Raw genomic sequence first — 20,332 nt, forward strand, 5'->3', positions numbered from 1 at the left:
AGACCACCCTTTTTGCGTGCTGCCAGCCCACAGAAAGCAAAACCACTAGGTTTCACTAGGAATAAAATATTTTCAGATTAAAGACCTTGTAAAGGCAAAGTCCTATGTGCCACTGAGTTTGTCATGACTATTTTTAGGTAGCTATCAAATGACAGATGTACAACATAACCCAAACTCCTTATCTGAGGGTTGATAATAAAAGCACTCACTAGCGAGGATGCCAAAATCCTGCTGTGATGTTTGGGTATGAAGACATCCCTTATTCCTCCCAACTGCAAAAGGGTAGTTTGATTTCTTTGCATCTAGGTATTTTTCCCACAGGAACTCTAAATCCTGGAGACATTTCCATCCCTAACATAGAGATGATACCATAATGGAGTTCTTGTGAGCTTGCCGAGAACTAATGCTGATGGCTTTCAAACTGAATACATTAATCTGTTGATTACTTGGTGACTCAGCTCTCAGCAAGGCAACACATCTTGTCTCAGCTAAAAACCTATGCCCAGGAAAGCAGAAACAAATCATTCTCCATGTCTGATAAATAGTCCGTGGCAGACAGCTTGAAACTGTAAAATTTTGGGGTTGATTTTTGTGGGTTTTTTTTTTTTTTAAGGCCTGGAGTTCTAATTCGAGGAGGGAAACTCAGCACTGTTTTAGTGCCAGTCCTGGCAAAGCACAGGGTGTGGAAGGGGAGAGCTGTTATCAGGACTGCCAGGAATGAGAGAAGGAGTACTGGGCTGCACAAAATGTCACGGCCGTTCATATTCCTATGGAAAAGATGCCAAATATTCCTCATAATTCAGACTGGAAAGGAGATCAGGAGGTGTTTAGCCCAACCTCTTGCTCAAGCAAGGTCGGCTCTGAGCTCCAACTGTGTTGCTCAGGGTCTGAAATCCTCCAAGGCTGGAGAATGCACAGACTCCTTGGGCAACCTGGGCCACTGCTTTGCTGTCTTCATAGAATAATAAAGTTGTTTTGGTGGGAAAAAGACCTTTTAGATCATCAAGTCTCATGGTTAACCTAATACTGCCAAGGCCACCACTGAGCTGTGTCCCTCAGCACCACATCCACATGTCTTTCCAAGACCTCCAGGGGTGGTGACTCCACCACTTTTCTGAGAAGGCTGTTCCAGGGCTGACAACCCTTTGGGTAAAGAAATTTTTCCTAATATCCAACCTAAATTTCCCCTGGAACAACTTGATGCCATTTCTTCAAGATAAAATGATAAAGGTTTCTCCTCAGGTCTCGTGAGAGCCCCTCTTGTTTCAATTCATGCTGTATGGCAGAAGGAATCCTTGCAAAGTCAAAAGCAAGTTAGATTAAGTTCTCCCCAACTTAATTTCCCCCATGGTGTGTAGTCCTGGAGGAGCTGTCATGCTGACAGTGTACAGACAAGCCTGCAACAAACCACCCTAAACTGAAAAACCAGCATGGGAGGACTGGTTCAGAGTCTCTTCCCCCTTCATAGATGGGAGGATTATTCCAGACAAAGGGAAAAGAAACCAAGCCTCTCAGGCTGTGGTCTTCCACTTGCTCCTTTCCCGTAGTCAACCTCCACTGAAAGGAGCTGGTGGGGCTATGAAATAACATTTATTCTTATCTTCCAAAGAAGCACATGGCCTCTGCTCCCCTGCTTTTGTGATTAATGCACTGCTGCTCCAAAGAGAGGCCATTAAACGGGCAATTTGTTGAGTATTATGCTACATCTTTCATCACTTTGCAAGCAAAGGGTTTCTGTTTTAAAAGTCAGGCCTTAGCCAAGGGTTTCCAATGCAAATCTTTTAGTGGGAGATTTTCCCCTATTCTTCAAGTAAGCCCCCAAGAGAAGAGAGGTGGAAAAAGGTGGCCAGGGCTAGGGCACACAGCCTGATTGAGCAGTAGGGAAGGAGGGGGCACTGGCTCAGGACAGGTTTTCCCCAAGGACTTGTTTGGGTGTTACAGCTTCCCTCACCCCAGCTTGATGGGAGATGCATCTGCCCCTTCCAAAATGGCATCCTGACAGTGTTCAGAGGGGAAAGAAAAAACCAAAAGCTCTCCCCTACTTAATAAATGTGAATGAGGTGATTTGTGCTCTTGCTATTGAAGGAAAATAAACAAATCCTCTCTCACTGCTCTCATTTTTCTCATGCCCATATCTGTACCTGCAGTGTTCAGTCTCATAGAAGTGAAAGGCTGAAGGCAGAAGAGCCCAGACTAAATCCTTTAGCTTTTGCCAGCCAAAGGGAGATGAGTGTAGGAAATTCCAGCTAAAAGACAAAACAAATCATGAAAAGCAGATGCTCCAGGTCTCTCTGACCCTCTCTGCTGACAAGGACCTGTCCCCAGGTTAAAGACAAAACAGTCTGGGTGTAGAATTTCACTTTCATAAGTGCTCCTTGTTCAGAGGAGCTGCTTGTCTTGCAGCTGGGCCTGGCACAGAGAAGGTCCATGGCCTGCAGGCAGCACCCAGGTCCTTTCTTCATATCCTTCAGCACAGGGAGGCAGGAACACACCCTGCCAGCTCAGGACATGTCAGGAAGGTCAGTCTGAAACTCCAGAAAAGCCATGCAAGGGCAAAGTCACTGATCCTTTACACACTGCAAGAGGGCAGGAAAATAAGGAGCAGAGAGTGAGGAGCCAGGAGCCCCAAGCCAGCTGGAGGAGCAGCATCCATGGGGCTCCTCATCCTCTGGGCCATTAGTCTGGATCCCTGACTAGCCCAGAGCAAGGGGCTATATGAAGGAAGAGGGGCAAAGATTGGTCTTGCCTGGCTACTGCAAACCCTCCAGCTGGTCTGCAGGGTTCTACTCTGTCCCTACCTTTATAATCAGATTAAGCAGGCAGGAAAGAGGCTGTGACATGTAGTCTCCAGATTAAATGGTTCTCTAAAGTTCAAATTATTAGTGAAACAAGCTTCTCACTGATTCCCTTTCAGTGTACCCGGGCAGAGTGCATGGGGAATGGGGAGTTAGAGCCAGGCATCTGGAAGTCAGTGCAAGTGTTTGGATCTGCTTGAGCAGGAAGGGAAATGATGGGTTTTCATCTCTGCACTTCCAAAGTCAGGCTTCAAGAAATCCCAACCAAAAGAAGTGTTAAGTCTCTCCCTTAACAGCTCAATGCTGACCTCAGAAGCTGCTTGGAAATGCAGCACTGAGAATCCCACTGGAGTGAAATGCCAGAACTGCAGCCATGCTGTGGGGCCAGGGGAGTCTCCAGCTTGGAGTGGTGCCAGGCTTCAGTGAGCATGGCATGAAAACAGCTGTAGAATGTGTTTTTATTAGTATAAGGAAGGCAGAAATGGGCTGAAATAGTTCAGAGAATCCTGAGCAGAGAATACCAGCACCAGGGTCATGGCTCAGATGCAGATGTCTGAGAGGGAAGGGTCACAGATCCAGAGGTAGCAGACAGTGACCTTCACATGGAACTTGTCTCTGGGGGAGTCTGAAAATGCTTCATCTGCAAAAGGGAAAACTAAAAAGCTGCTGAAATACGAAAAAATGTTAATAGGGAATTCTTTTCCTTCCAGGCTCCATAGCAGAGTGTGTTCTTTTGCTCTGTACAGTATGTAGCTCCAGAGCTGTGGACTAAACAAAGATGTGCTGGGAACATTTTAAAATACTGACTAGTAATATATAAAAAAAAAAACCAAAATGTTTTGACTGGTAGCTAATGGGGTTGGGCACAGGATTCCTGGAAAATCCTGCCACTGCAGTGAGGATATGACTAACCCTTGCCTGGTCTGCTCTTGTGAGTGACAGGAATGGGAAGGCAAGGTGTACTTTAGGGCTGCTTTTTAGAGGTGCAGTATGGAGTGGGACAAAAGGGAAAATGGAATAAGGAGGGCATTAGCCACCCCATTTTGGGCTGGTATCAGGATTCATTTGGATGTCCAGCTGCAGCTAAAGTCTGCTGGCTTGCTGGATGCAGCAGTCACAGCATGGATGTAGCCAGGCCTGCAGTGCTGGGTCTGATGAGTTCATCACTGGAACATCACAGGACAAATATTTCAGCCTGCCCTTTACTAAGGTGTAAAGATCTGTCAGTCTTTTCTCTGAAGACCAAAGCCATCTTTCTTGCTACCATCCCTCTTTGTCCCTCCATCTGCCATCATTCATGGGTTTTGAGTAGTGGAGACAAAAACTAGGCAGGGCACTTCTCAAGAGGTGGGAAATGTAAAACAGAAAGGAAAGCACTTGTTTTCACAGCCTGCCTGGTTGCCAGGGAGATGGTTGGCTCATTCAAGAAAGGCTTGTTGTTGCTGGCTGAGGTGGCCAGTGGGTTGGGAATCATTGCTGCAAAGTGAGGCTGAGGGAGAAAGAGGAAGTCAACAAAGAACAAGGGAAATGCTGGAACAGGCCCTCTCTGCATGGTGCATGGTGTGGGACCCACCAGCCTTGCTATACCAATTCTGGAGTCTCTCTAACCAAAAGCTCCACCCCACAAACATATTTTCCTCCTCTGCCATCTTCCAGTGATAAAAATGCCATCTTCCCTGAGCCCCTGGAAACACAAAATTTTTCCCTAATAAATGGTTGCAGTAAAGTAACAGCAGGGTGTGATGACAGTCTGTGATAGCCCTTTGCACCAACTAAAAGAGGCTGACCCAGATGACTTTCATGACCTTCCTCTACCTTTTAGGGAGGGTCAGACTCAAAGATATCTCAGCCAAGTTGGCTGAGAGCCGTGGCTGGACCCAGGAGGCCTTGTTCTTCTGCACAGGGTGGCCCTGTACTCCTGCAAAGCTGAGGTCATGGACATCCAGTCAATGACAAACAACAATCTTCATCTAGAAAAAAAAACTTCACCCCAGAACTGGTGTCTGGTTTGCTGTAGTCATGCTACTAATGAAGATAGCATTTAGAAGAGAGACAGAAGAAGCTTGTGCCATGGCTATAAACACCCATGGCTTGCTCTTGCAGACAGAATTTAGCCTAGAAGAGCCATCCAAATAAATAAGCAGGTTGTAAGGTTGGAGGCTGCCAAGTCTTCATGTAGAGTTTTACTTAGGCTAAGTTCATCAGTCTCTCCTCCTTTCCAGCCTGGGTAATTCCAGCAGAAAACCAGCAATTCATTTAGGGCTCCAGTGTGATCTTAGCTCTGGCACTGCACACATTACAGCTCTTTACATCACTCGTGGTGATGAACAAGTCAGAACCCCAGGTTTCTGCAGACCTGTAACAGTGCCTGTGGGTAGGAAGAAATCCTGGGTTTGTGAAGGAGGGAGATGACACCAGCCCTGAGGAAAAGGGGAGGAATTCATATAAATAGCCTAGAAATGTACCAGCAGCAGAAAAAGCTGAGTTCTCTAGGCACAGACACCTCTGCACTCAGAGGAAATATCAGGTAACTTTGCTTGCAGCAAAAGACTCTCAATCACTGTTGGCTCTCAAACCTGAAACTTCCCCAGGGTGGCCCAATGGACCCATTTTTAGTTAAAATTCCTAAAGAGTGAAAAAAGGCCACGTGAGATGGAGCCAAAAGGAGGCAGAGGAGAGTGGGTGGGAGCTGCGTAGTGAGTTGGAATCTGTGTCTCCTGGAAGCTGCTCTCTAGAAGGTGCCAGTGCTGAGCAGTCAGTGTGCCAGCATGATGTTCTTCACGTTGGTCCTGCTTCAGGGGGATAGCTGTGATGTTGGCATAGCAACTCTTTAATCCCTTCTCAAAAGTAAACACTGGGTCTTCTTTTTGAGTTCTCCCATACGCTGTGGGCTGGGGGTGAATGGGCAGCAGGCAGGGGATGGGGTGAGGTACAAGTTCACCTGGTCTGCTTGTCCCTCCATGCAGTCAGAAACCTGTTCCTAAGATGTACACTCCTTGGGGGAAAAAATTAAACCCTTTGATGCACTTCAGTATCATCTCTGAGTGAGCCAGATGAGAATAAGTGATGCAATCACACCTCAAAATGCCACTCAGATCTGTTTCTTTGGTGAGCATTTGGCAATAGGGGCTGTAAATTAGTCACACTTGTCATCCATGCCACCTTCTCAGTTCTGAGACTGGTTGTAGAGATAACTATCCTATAAAACCACTGACCAGAATAGATTATGTCAATTAAAATTAGCCTTTTAATTTTTTTTTTTGAAGAAAAACAAAGGAGGGAAAGAGGTGTCACAGGGGTTCATTGCTAAGAGAGAGACCACAGTCATCTCTCTCCAGCTCCAGAGTCCAGACTGAATCTGGTCACATCTTTCACTCCTTAAAAAGGTCTCTAGAGAAGATGGTACCTGAGGTTCCCCAGAGAGACCCAGAGAGAGGACAAAGTAATTCTAGGCAAACATAGTCCCAGGTTCATAGCACTTTCCCTCTTCTGTGTGTGCCACCAGGAGGGATCAGGACAAGCCCTTCTTGAAGGGCCATCCAGCCTTTTGGGCCCTACAAGTGTGGAGGGGCAAGTGAGGACATTTGTGTATGGGAGGATCAGTGAAAATAGGAACAACCCAAAGGATGATTTAGAGGTTATGAGTATTGCCATCCTCTACAGCTGCCTGCCAGAAGAAAATCTTGTCAGATTAATCCTCCTGGCCTTGTTTGCTTCCTGGCTGGTGGAAGGCACAACCCCTTGAGTTGCAAATCCCTCTTTAGAGCTGTCTTTTGTATTGGTACTTTTGTTTGTTTGCTTTTTTTTCGGGTACCTCTGTTTTCAGCTGCCATTTCAGGCTTGATTTCTGAGTCACGAGTAGGACCAGTCCTTCAAAAGATCCATGAAAAAGATTCCCATCACCCCCAAAACTGTCCAGCATCCCTGTTCACCTGTAAAGATGTAGGGCAGCTCGTCCTTGCTTGCAAACTCTCTCTTTCCACTGAGAGGGTGATGTGTTTTTCCTCCACGAGCTTTACGTGTTTGATACTGGGTTTTTTTGGATGAGGTAGGGAGTATTTTTAGTTTGAAAAGAAGAAAAAGAAAGAAAAAAACCCAACCCTGTTCCCTTGGAAGGAGGGCTGCCTGCCTTTCCCTGGGAGATTTGTTATTCAAATGCAGCTGCAGTGAGGGCTGCCAGGGAGGTGGTGTGAGAGGGAAGGACTGGGCACACAGGGCAGAGCAAATCAGCCACAGGACTGTGACATTAGAGGTGAATTAATGAGAAATGGGTGCTGCTTCCATCCCCACAACACACCAGTCCAAGGCAGCTTCTCTGGAAAGTGCCCGAGTGGGACACCACAAAAGATGAGGTGTTCAAAAATATTGGGCAGAAAAGCACAGCTGCACCAGAGCCCTGGCAAGGTGAAAACCTCCCTGAACCTCCCTGCTGCCTGCTCAGGGGCTTCCTGGCAGTTCCTGCACGCAGGGTGGGATGTAGGGATGTAGGTGGGATGTAGGTGGGATGCAGGTGAGAGCTGACTCCACACCACTGTCCAGTCACTTCCAGAGTATCCTCTTCATCTTCTCTTCAGTGCATCTGAGGGGCCCAGTGCTGCTGCTGCCTCCCCACAGAACAATCATAGAATCATGGAATGGGCTGGGTTGGAAGGGACCTCAGAGCTCATCAAGTCCAACCCTTGATCCACTCCCCCCGTGGTTCCCAGCCCATGGCACTGAGTGCCACATCCAGGCTCTTTTGAAATATCTCCAGGGATGGAGAATCCACCCCTTCCCTGGGCAGCCCATTCCAATGCCTGATCACCCTCTCCAGAAAGAAATTCTTTCTAATGTCCAACCTAAACCTCCCCTGGCACAACTTGAGACCTCTTGTGCCCTCTTGTCTTGCTGAGAGTTGCCTGGGAAAAGAGCCCAACCCCCCCCTGGCTCCAACCTCCTTTCAGGGAGTTGGAGAGAGTGATGAGGTCTCCCCTGAGCCTCCTCTTCTCCAGCCTCAACACCCCCAGCTCCCTCAGCCCTTCCTCACAGGACTTGTGCTGGATCCCTTCACCAGCCCAGTTGCCTCCTTTGGACCTGCTCTAGGACCTTGATATCCTTCCTAAACTGAGGGGTGTGTCCTGGGTAGCATCAGGTGCTGGTGGCAGACAAAGAGTCTGTTTGTCCTTCTGTAGAGCTTCTTTGTCCACAAAGGGATTGAAAGACCCATAAGCCAGAATAAAAAATACATCTTCTTATTTGATGTACTCAGCAACTGGGGCACTGAGGCTGATGACACCACACGTTGGCAGAGGCTTCAAAGGTACTTAGATGGCTTCCTGACTACATGGGTGATCAAGCACTGGCTAAAATCCTTCAAGAAAGTCACCACCATGCTGAAAACCCAAGTTCAGGTTGCATCTGGCTTGATGCTCTCTTCAGGTGTGGCTGCAAGTCAGCTCTCCCAGCAGCAACTGCAGAGAACTACAAACTACTCAGCACATTTCAAACCCATGTCAGTTATTAAAGTGGATTTATTTCCATCTCTTCTGGGAAGAGTTAGGAAGCACTGCTGAGTCACGCTGCTTACTCACTGGTTTTAGGAGTGCTATTATTTGTTTTCCAAATGCCTTCTCTGATGATCCTATTATTTGAATGTCTCCAGATGTAAAATGGAAAAAAAAATAAATATGCAGGGTATCCCCCAGCTTTCAGCAGATCTCTGGTGTGTAAGTCACAAAAAGGCATAAAACAAATGTCTTGTGAAGGAACCTCTCCCTTGGTGCTGTCATTTAATGCTTACCCAGGGGTTGCAGTGAGGGACAGTGCACACTTTGCTTCCAGTCAGCAAGAGCAGAGCCAGGATGGGCTTGGGACAGCCTGGGAGAGAGGAGGAAGAGCTGGGGCAGCTGCCTGGCTGTGCCTGAACACATGGGAGAGGAGGGATGGTGAACGTGGCTGCTAATGATCTGAGGACACAAAATGCTCCTGCCATGGTCCACGCTGGCCACAGAACCCAAAGCAGTTCAGCCCCCTGGGAAAGGTGACATCAGGTGCCAGGTCCAAGGGCATGGATGAACCTGGGCACTTGGCCACCTTGGGGTGACAGGGTGACAGCCCAGTCCCTTCACATGCTGAAATTAGCCTGGACAGAGCAGCAGATTGGATGAAAGGGGCCATTTCATGGCCTGTTGCTGTGAAGTCCCATCCTTCCAAAAGGGGAATTTTGCTGAGCTGGTGAGGCAGAAACCCCCAGCTGATGTGCTGCCCTGTGAGTCCCAAAGGGCTTTTCACAAGGGTGTGTGGTGAGAGGAGAAGGGGAAATGGTTTCAAACTGGAAGAGGGGAGATTAGGTTGGACATGAGGAAGAAATTCTTTAATTTGAGGGTGCTGAGCCCCTGGCCCAGGTTGCCCAGAGAGTGGCTGCCCCATCCCTGGCAGTGTTCAAGTCCAGGTTGGATGGGGCTTGGAGCAACCTGGGCTGGTGGGAGGTGTCCCTGCCCATGCAGGGGGTTGGGACTGGGTGAGCTTTAACCCAAAATCATTCTATAGTAATCTATGATGATATCAATTTGCACTATGGCAATGCTTAGCCTTGGGGTCAGGCAGAGAAAATGTGCAAGAAAATGCAGGAGATGGGAACCAGCCCATGTCTGGTGTTGGGTTTTTGACTGGGGGTCACCAGGGGCCCCAGGATGCCTCCTCCTGCCCCAGCAGAGCCCTACAGCCACAGCACAGCCCCCCAGAACCCCTCCAGGCACTGCAGCACCTCCCTCCTGAGTGTCAAAACCCACTCAGGAGCCAAAGAAAACCTCACCCACAGGCTCTGAACAAATCCCCTCCTTTCTGCTGTGCTTTTCATTTTCCAGGGCTGTAGGAGTTTCTGGTTTGCAGAATATTCTATCTGTGTTGATAACATGACTGTTGTTAGATGCTTTTCCCTTGATAAGAAATAATTCCCCTAGGTTGGCTATTTATAATTAACTCTTCATTTTTTCTACAGACTGGTGTAAGACTAGATTAACTCCATTGATGAGAGGGAATTACTCTTGATTTACTCAGAGATAATCTTAATGGAGCATCCAAGTGACACAGAGGAACAGTCCCACAGTAGCACTCCAGTAGCTAGATGGTTGTGATCCCAACTTTCTGCATTTGGAAACTTTCCCTGAGCAGATGTTTGCTCCTTTATAGGAAAAGGGGTTTATTAATGTGATCTTACCTCTGGATATAGGTAACAGATGTTCAGTATCAAAGGGGGGTGTTACAAGGGATCATAGATTGCTTACAACCAGTTGCTTCTCAGGTGGGCTCAGCCCAGCTCCAAGCCATGGGGTTTGCCAGTTTTATTGAGTTTTTAGGACTGATTGAAGATATTCCAGGCAACAGAGGAAAGTTGAAACTCTTATCAGAAGTGAGTTTGAGTTAGTTCTGTAAAGTTAGGAATTCTGGTTTTTTTCCAAGGGATAGCCAGGTCTCCTCTCCATTCCTCCCTTCTGCATGTCATCACATTTGTGTACTTTATTTTCTCTTATGCAGGGCAGGTTTTGGCAACAGAACCTTTCTGGAGGCACAGTGTGACATTTTTGCAGATGCCAAAAAATGGGGAATTTTAGGATAGTGTTTCCTCACCACCTCACTACCACCTTAGCCAAAGGTCTCAGAGCCATTTTTCTTAAGGCTTTTATTCTCTTTAATTACAGTTCCTGGTGCTTAGAAAAACTTTTCTTTTACCAAGTTCCACTGCCATACTTATGAGACATGCAGAGTTTTCTAGTCGGTGACATTTGTGCTGTCCTTTTTGAGTCACTTAGTTTTAAACAGCTTTTTATTTTACTACTGCTTCTCTCAATGTGCATCATGGGGACTCCTCCCCCAGGGTTTCTCCTTGCAAATTCCTCTTCTCTGAGCTGCCATGGCACCCACGTGTCTTCTCCATGCTCACTTCCACCAGTGGGACCCCTCACTTGGGAAAGGGCTTGGGGTTAAATCTGAAGTCTGCTGTCTGATGTCTCCTTCATTTAATTTGCTCCAGAGGCAAAAGACATTCCAAGGCTGAAAAGCCCATATTCAGCATTATAGTGGAGCAGGAGCCAAGTTCAAGCTGGTCTTGTGATGAGTTAGTAGGCAAAAATCCTTATTTCCTCAACGTTCCCTCTCCAAGAAGGAAAGCTCAGGGAGTCTGTAGGTATAGGATGATTTGTACCATGGCACCAGGACTGAGCCTTTGGTTCAGCTGCTCCTGATCTTGTGGTGATCCAAGCAAAAAATGTACGTGCCCAAAATGATCCCAACCTTAAACTGTGGGGCAGGAGGAGGAAACCTGTCCCCAGGTCTCTGATCAACCTCAGCATGAAGGTTCCTGGAGCCATGAGGTTTTAGAAACCAGGAGGAGCTGGACCCAGACTATAACTCTGCTTCTTTCACACTCATGGGCTGTACACACAGACATTTTATCCTACTGAATGGGCCACCCATGAATGGTGATGGTGTTCACTCTGAGGTGTGTAGAGAGCACAAAGCCAGAGAGACCCAGCCTGTGGCCTCCATTGTGGGTTACCAGAAGGTGTTTGAACCAACCCAACCATCAGGGTGGCTGCAAAACACTGAGCTGAGCTCCCTACCCCTGGGTGCACACACACAGAATTACAGCTGTAAACCCAGGGCATCTGAGGCACTGCCTAGCACCTGAACCTGTTCCAGAAACAGTCTGAAAGAAGCACTGGGTGTGTAGAAGAAGAGGAGACCCCATTTCACCTCCAAAACCACCAGCAAAGCTTCTCAAGTGGTTGTTTCCAGCTCCTGCAGGACAGAAAGGGGGAGTAGGCTCTAGGTTGAACTCTGAGCAGGATACCAAGCAGTTGAGTGATAAAAGTAGCATCTCAGTATCTGTAAAAAGTTGTTCTAAAGGTCAGGTCTGCATGTACTCTCCTAGCTCTGTGAATAGCTATTCCTTTCATCCACAGGTTGAGCTTTTGACTGGGACAGGTTGAAATAAACAGAGCTAAAGCTGGTCCCATCCATTATCACTGGGAATGGCTTGTTTCCAAGAGCAGGCTCTGCCTCTGCAGATAGGATACACAACGTGACAGAGCAACCCAAGCAGGCAGATGGCTCACGTGGACCATCCTCACCACCAAACCTTCATCCCTGGGCTTCCAAATGCCACAGTGCCCCTGTGCGGAGGGACAGTGATGCTGTCCTGCTTGCTGCCAGCACTCCTGGAGCTCACACCTGCTGCTCAACACCCCTTGGACAGCACGGGCAGAAGCCAGAAACTTCTTGGTCTGTGTGCACTGTTTATCTGGAGTTAGACTTCCTTTGCCACCCCTAAGGTGAGATGTCAGGGAAGCAACCCTGGCGAACCTGCCTGTGTGTTTCCTCTCCACCTGAGTTTCTGTGGGTAACAACATTCTCTTCCCATGCTTTTGTTGATGGCCTTCTGTTGCTGTGGCAATGAGGGACTTTAATTGGCAAGTAAGAAAGTTAAAAACAAAGCAGGAATGAAATATCAAACCAAGGGGAGGGAGGGGGTCTGACAGAACCTCCCCTAGGGTACCAAGAAGGAGCACAGTGACTCTCCAGCACTCATTGAGGAGGAGAACTCCTTCAGCACACAGGCAGCAGTGCCAGAGGGGGACAGTTTGGGTCTGCACCTTGCCATCATCTCTGAAGAAGTCATCCTGTCTTCTTCACACATCAGGCCAGGCCCTGAAATCTCAGTTTCTCTGGGTCTGCACCTTGCCATCCTCTCTGAAGAAGTCATCCTGTCTTCTTCACACATCAGACCAGGCCCTAAAGTCTCAGGTCTTATCTCAGCACAGCCACTTCTTCATCCCCATGTCAGCAGAAGGAAGGCAGATCTCTCTGCAAGCTAATGGTAACCTCTGCAGCCAAGACAAGGAGGTCCTGCTGCTACCATCATCTCCATGGGCCTCAGAAAGTCCTCAAGCAGATGGTGGAGCCAGGTCTATTCTGAACAGAGCAGCTGATCCAGGGACTCTCTGTCTGCAACCTGATCTGCCAGGCTGAAATAGATGAAGTAGGTTGTGAGATGATCTCTAATTCAAAGCAGCTGATCTTTAACTAAAAACGTTTAAAATGTTCTCAATGGCTTCTTAGCCTCTGCTCAGAAGAAAGCATAAGCTGAAAGACCTAATTCATGTTCGTGGAGCTAGAGAACCTGATCTTAGCTCTCTTGGGAGACTGGTTTCTGGTGAAAGAGCCAAACTTGTTAACATTCTTTTGCATCACCAAATTTCAAGAAGCAGCTTTTTTGTTGGTCTGTCCAGCTCTTCTATTTATAACCAGCTTACGTATAATAAGAAGTGTATAATTCACTGTGCCTTCTAATTAGATGCAAGTACAATCTTATTTCACACCACTCTAATTTCCTCTATCCCAGTATTTTAAACTTTCTTATTAACTGTATCATGAAGGACAAACTCTCCAGGGATCTGCAGCCAGCAGTTCTGCACCTCTTTGATTTATACATAAAGCTGGTGTGATGGCAACATCCCATCATGACATCTGAAAACCTAGGGTTCAAAGACACTGTCCAAGTTCTGTCTGAAGTCAGGGGGTCACTTGGTCCAAAGCATGGCAACTCAGAGTACACTTGCCAGGCCAGAGAAGATTTTGCAATCCCAAAGGACTTCTGACCTTTCCAAAAGGACCTGATTTTTCAGGAGTCCATATTTGGTAGATCTGCAGAGCAAGCATCTACATCTGAGTTTGTGGCTGGCTTTCAGCTCTCTAAAAATGGTAACGGGCCCTCACCACTTGAACTTGAGGATTATGGAGGGAAAGATCTTGGGAGTTGCTGGGCTGATGTGGTTAAGCAAACAGGAGTGGATTAGCACAGGGCAGGGCTGGACATTGCCCATCAGCACCCAGGAGAGGTGGGCTGGGGCTGGGTGCTCTTATACAGAGCAGCTGCTCACCTTGTCTGTGCAGATCAGATACTACTCGGGCTCATTAAGAGACTTCTTAGTAGTTGTGAATACCCAAGATCTGCTTTTCTGTCAAAATTAGTCACAGAAAGTTTTCCCACGCATGTTTTAACCTTGGACCTCTGGGCTGCTCTTTGCAAGGGAGGAAAAAAAAAAAAAAAACCCAACACGTTTCCCTGGTTCTTCATTGAGCAGGGAAAACACAGTAAGGCTGTGGACTCCCTGTGATATTTTCAGGGGGCTGTTCTCAGTGTTCTGTTTATCTTAAGAGCTCCAAATTGGGAAAAGCAGCAGTTTCTAAAAGTGGTCTGTGTCTGCCTTTGCATCCACTGCTGTTGTACAGACTGAAACCTTTGGAAAACTGCAGCTCTGGGTGAATGCAGCAGCATTGGTCTTCTCAAGCCTCTACACTATGGAGAGCAGCAGCCCTTATAGAATCATAGAATCATAGAATGGGCTGGGTTGGAAGGGACCTCAGAGCTCATCAAGTCCAACCCTTGATCCACTCCCCCCGTGGTTCCCAGCCCATGGCACTGAGTGCCACATCCAGGCTCTTTTGAAATAGCTCCAGGGATGGAGAATCCACCCCTTCCCTGGGCAGCCCATTCCAATGGCTGAGCACCCTCTCCAGCAAGAAATTCTTTCTAATGTCCAACCTAAACCTCCCCTGGCACAACTTGAGACCTCTTGTGCCCTCTTGTCTTGCTGAGAGTTGCCTGGGAAAAGAGCCCAACCCCCCCTGGCTCCAACCTCCTTTCAGGGAGTTGGAGAGAGTGATGAGGTCTCCCCTGAGCCTCCTCTTCTCCAGCCTCAACACCCCCAGCTCCCTCAGCCCTTCCTCACAGGACTTGTGCTGGATCCCTTCCCAGCCTCCTTGCTCTTCTCTGGACCTGCTCCAGCACCTCAATCTCCTTCCTGAGCTGAGGGGCCCAGAACTGGACACAGGACTCAAGCTGTGGCCTCCCCAGGGCTGAGCACAGGGGCAGAATCCCTTCCCTGGACCTGCTGGCCACGCTGTTCCTGAGCCAGCCCAGGATGCCATTGGCCTTCTTGGCCACCTGGGCACACTGCTGGCTCATGTTCAGCTTCCTGGCAATCCAGACTCCAAGGTCCCTCTCTGGCTGCTCCCCAGCCACTCTGTCCCCAGCCTGTAGCACTGCATTACCTGGGCTGTTGGAAGAAGACAGAAAGAAGCTGCTGTGTGAGGGGTTCCAGGATGAAGCCCCTGCTCCAGCCACACCAGTTGCAGGAGGCAGATCCCCTGCCTGTGCACATCCAGCTCCTGTAAGGCAGTCAGGCCCCAAGGCTTGTTTTGCTGTTTTACAAGAGAACAAATAGAGCAACATTTCATAATGTAATGAGGCACGCTGAAGAATGCCCAGGAGACAGAACCAATATCAGTGTTCCTTGGCACAGAGAGAAAATCAAAGGCATTTGTTTGCTATCTGAAATGTCGATCTCTGTTCCTTTCAGTGGTGGGAAGACATTTTTATAGTGTGGGTTCCTGGAAATACTCAGATGTCACTGTTGGTGCGTTCCAAGAACATGATTTCTTTTCAGATGTACCTATAAAAACTGAGTCTGAACCAAGGAAATATTCAAAGCCATTATGGAGTTATTGAGCTTTAAGCAGCATTTTGCACTCTGTAAGGCCCCAAAAGACTTAACACTTGTGAACCCATTCTTCCCCATTGAATGGCAATTACATCTTTGACTTGAGAGGAGCCTTTTCCAACTAAGTTTTAGAATCATAGAATCATTTTGGTTGGAAAAGACCTTTAAGATCAAGTCCAGCATTTCAAAGCCCATCACTAAACTGAAGCACCACACCCTCCACTTCTCTAGCCTTGATAAACAGAAGACATATCCCAAAGGTGAAAACACCAGTATCAAAAGATCTTTGGGATCTGGTTTGTGCTGGGACAGGAGCTAGGACTAGGACTGGGTGCATTTGCTGGGAGGAGCTGGCTTCAGGTTTGGGCTCAGAAAGCTCCTGAGATCTGACCATCAGAGTGATTGAAAAGTCCTTTTGAAATCCCAGAACAGTAAAGGCTACTGTATAATTAAGAAGCCAGGTAATTGGAAGGTTCCTTCTCATTAAGGAAGTCCAAAAGGTGTTTCCTAAGGAAGTAATGCTGTTCTGCTAAACTTGACAGAGATTTGTCCATTCTCAGTTAGATCTAGGAAGCAAGAGCATTAACAAACTCACTGCTGAGCAATTTAACATGCTACTCATTCTGGAAGCCCAATTCAGCATAAGAGAACAATGAATTTATGCCCATTTAGAAAGACTTTTTTCTGAATGTCACTGTTTAAAAGACCCAGCAAATGAAATAAACCCCCATCCCTCACCCCCTGCACCAAAGCCCAAATTATCTAAACTACATCAGATAAGTTCATTGTGGTTCCTCCAGCTAAAAAGCTCTCATCTGTCAGGATTGCTATCATCCATCCATCCATCAGGACTCTATCAGCCATCCAGCTTGTAAAAATGAACATTTTTCTGTTATTTTTGAGGTCACAAAGGCTGTTCTACAAGATCAGCTCATGCCCACAGTTTCAGAAAGCCTCTGCAAGAGCTTGAAAAAAGGAGAAGAGTGGTTAAAAAAAGCAACTCAGACATTAACAATGTCATGGCAACAGCAAATTAGAGCCTCAAAAGCAGAGCTCAGCTCACGAAAGGTTTAGGGAGTCACTGCACTGCAGGACTGAATGAAATATTTAGCACATAAAAGAGGTCCCCAAATGTTTTTCCTATTTGGGATAATGATGCCAAGCCGAATGGAATAACTATATTTTTGGCTAACCCTGGGTTTTTTTTCCCTGCAAAAGATTTTAAATTATAGCATCCTGCTCAGGTAAATGTGGGTCTGATTTGATTCTTGAACTTTGGCACTTGCAGCTTTTGCTTGTGTGGAGAGGAGCTGTTGCAGCAAAAATCAAAGGAAGAAGTTCAGCGTTTTGGGAAAACTGACCCAGCAGTTTTGTGGGACCCAGCATGTTGAGTGGGATGATCCAAGATGAGGTGATAGCCTGACCTGTAACCAATTGGAGGGATGAAATCTGAAAATCTGTGTCTTCACCCATTGCTGTGTATGTGCAGAAGCAGCCAACAAACCTCCTGTGCTATCTCTTAACCCCTCAACACCCTATAGCTTCTCTTTTAGGTTTCTCAGCCTTTTTCTTTCCACTGAGGTCAATTATGTCAAGCTGTCCAAGTAGTCAGTGGCCATTCCCACCTCATAACAAGCTTTGCTTGCCTGATCTTTACTTCAAGCTTATTGTAGCACTTGAGCTCCTCATTATATCAGTAAAGGGATCAAGGGGGAAAAAATCTTTGCAAGTTATTGTCCAGTTGTAATTTGGGTTTATGCCAGACTGGCAGGGAGAGAAAACTCCAGCAGAGTGTTCCTCACATTAAAGAGGACTCAGAAGTGAGACAGTGCTCAATTCTTGTGTTTGTAGCCTTCTTTCTGCCTTCTGCCTCCACACCTCCCAACTTTCACCCTTTGCCTTTGCTATCTAGCCTGAGGAGTTGAGGCAAGGTTTGAAACAGCTGAGGACTTTCTGCCCATGTAAGTGATCTCTCATGGAGCACTCCTTGCTGGTGGTCTGTTGGGTCACTGCTGACATCTTCAAACTCATCTGCCTGGTCCTGGATGGGAAGGTCTCTGAGCATCTGTTGCAATATTTGCCTGTTCAGCTGTAACATTCTGATGTCCTCCTGCCTCTGGGGATGCCTCTGGATTTCTTGTAGCTAAGTCTCTACTTCAGGTTACTCCTCTGTAGTCTTTCAAGTAATTTCTCATAATGTTCAAATCTTCTGATTTTGAACTTGACCTTAAAGTAAAATTTTCTGTGCTGCTGACACACACCCTGAGTCATGGGCTCAGGTCAGTTTGGAGCTGTGACCTTACCCAGGGTGTTTCAGACCAAGTTCTGCCTCCCACTGCCTGTTCCAACAAATCTTCAAGGCTCATGCTGTTGATACACAGGCATTAAAAACAGAGCAGACCTGAAGAGTTACAAGTGGTTTAGTCCACCAGCTTGGGAACTCCTCATACCTGGCTGCAAATCCCCTGTCCTCTGCACTGCTGGAGGAGCTGGGGCTGCAGCTGAGTGAGGGTGGAAGCTTTTATTGTTTTGTGCAATTAAGCTTAAGTGAGATAAAAAGGGCTTTCATTCTGAACAATGCCTTAAGTTAGGGCATGGTCCAGTAGGAAATCTGCTGTTTCTTTTGTGCTTCCTGTAGCACTTGCTGTTGAAAGTCCTGGGCACCATCGTGGGGTTGTCTGAGGACATTTTTTGGCTGGATTTGGCCAGTGGATTGCTGAGCAGCCTTAGGCTGGCAAAACAGCTTTGTGTTTCCAGAAGGTGAGCAGGGAAATTGCACATAGTCAAAGCAAGATCTGAATATTGTAACAGAGCAGAAAGTAGCTGCAAAGAGACATAAAAAGGAGTTCAGAAGTCAAAGTCCAAGGAGCTCCCAAGGCTCCAACCTCTAGTTTATGGTACAGTTTGCTGTTGTCCTTTTCTTCAGGAACTTTTAGAAAAGCAACACTGTGGCTTAGATTGCAGCTTCATGGGTTTCCCTTTCCTCCCCATCTGAGCTCCTCAATGCTCTCAGTTTCAGGAACCCTAACACCAGAAGTTCTTCCCACATTGTTCCCAAGCAGCTGAGCCAGAGCCCAGAAAAGCCTTGCTTGTGGAAGTGATAAAGCTTATTCTCCCAAAGAAAAGTGTCTAAAATACAGCTTCTTAGTCTCAAATTTATGACCTATGCCCCACTCTGCTTCAGGAGAGGGCACAGAGCTGCCTCCAGACTAAGAGCTGGCTGGAGAGGACCAGCCAGGCTGCAGGCAGAATTGACTGGGGACAGACAACTTGGGTAATGGTTATGTTTTCCTCTCCAGCTTCAGAGAAGTGGCTGTTTGTGAGGAGCTATTGCACACAGTCTGAAAGAGTTAGAAGAGAAGGATGATGGTGAAGGGAAAGAGCTGTATCCCTCCAACTTTTAACTTGGTTGCCTATCAACAGCTCCATCTTAAAGAGAATAATTCTGCTGTCAGGAGCTTCCAAACCCCTCTGTGCTCTGCTAATCTGTTATTACTTGTCAGAAGCCCCTTCCAGAGCATGGAAGCTTTAGAAGAAGCCTTAATTGCTACATTTAAACACTCCTCTCCTACATGGAGCCCTTGAGTTATCAGAGACAGCAAGAGGGGGCTACCCTGCATCTGCCCAGCTCTCCATCATCCTGCACTCCTCAGTCTCACAGAATGAAAAGTCCCCCTGGTGCACTCATCCTGCCATCTGTGTGGCTCTGCTAACCATCAGTAGTAGATGGGTAGCACTGACTGTGCCACCACCTGATGCAGGTCCCTGTCAAGGCTGCACCCAGAATATTTGACACAGCAACCTGAGGTGGTCACTGGCTGTAGCTGTTACTGGTTGTGGGCACAGGGACTGCTCCCCAGCTCTCTAAATCCCACACCTCTCTGTCCACCTTGCTTGTGCTGGTACAGGAGATGCCTGTCAGTTTGGTTAACCCCTGTTCACCTGCCTTTTCCTAGGCTTTTCCAGCGAGCCCACAGGGTGCTGGGAGCATGGTTTGGATGTAAGGTGTGTCCCATGGGGATGCACCCAGTGCTGTTCCACCGTGTCTGTGCTACCTGGTAACTTAGGAGAATTTATCTTTATCATGCTCCCCAGGAGTGTGTGAGGAATGAATGCAACTTGGGCCTTCACAGCAGTTTGTTCCCCTGACATTTTCTTGGAAAAACACAGCTGCTGTGTGAGCTGCATGGGGGAAGAGCTGGCTTGGGGTACACACACATCCCTGCTGCTGCCTGGGGTGTGATGTTACACATGCTGCTCTGGAAAGTAAGGTGCTGTTGGGAGCACCCTTTCCCTCTGCCAATTCTTTGTCATCACCTCCAAACCACCTACTTCTCCTTAGCTTCCACCTCCCTTTTGAATCATAGAATGGGCTGGGTTGGAAGGGACCTCAGAGCTCATCAAGTCCAACCCTTGCTCCACTCCCCCCGTGGTTCCCAGCCCATGGCACTGAGTGCCACATCCAGGCTCTTTTGAAATATCTCCAGGGATGGAGAATCCACCCCTTCCCTGGGCAGCCCATTCCAATGCCTGAGCACCCTCTCCAGCAAGAAATTCTTTCTAATGTCCAACCTAAACCTCCCCTGGCACAACTTGAGACCTCTTGGTGCCCTCTTGTCTTGCTGAGAGCTGCCTGGGAAAAGAGAACTTTCTTCTTTTGAGAAGAAAGTGCTGCCAGCCTGTCAGCCCAGCTGTGTCTCATCTACACAACCACCCCTTCCCTCCCACAGCACCCAGTAACCACAGTGACTGGGGGACCCAAGCAGGCCAAGGACCATCCTGACCCTGCACCTGGGCTCTCCCCTTTTGAGGACACCGTGGTAAACCAGTGCAGAGCCTTTTCATTTTGCCCATCTCCCCCTTGAAATGCAGTAAATGGAAAAGAGGACAGGGGAATGTGTGATGTGAGAGGTGGCATCACCCCTGCAATGCTGAAGGATGAAGTTGGGGATTGCTGCTCTGCATGCAGCAGAACCACACAGGTGCTCCCCATGG

The 20,332-nt window shown here is 47.6% G+C and overlaps 1 protein-coding gene across 2 annotated transcripts in view; it reads left to right on the top strand.

The window, feature by feature from the left end:
• GNAO1 (G protein subunit alpha o1) overlaps positions 1-20,332 on the top strand; it is a 141,559-nt gene that overhangs the window by 56,220 nt on the left and 65,007 nt on the right. The window lies entirely within an intron of this gene.

The sequence above is a fragment of the Heliangelus exortis genome, chromosome 13 (genome assembly GCF_036169615.1).
Source record: "Heliangelus exortis chromosome 13, bHelExo1.hap1, whole genome shotgun sequence".
NCBI classification, from domain to species: domain Eukaryota; kingdom Metazoa; phylum Chordata; class Aves; order Apodiformes; family Trochilidae; genus Heliangelus; species Heliangelus exortis.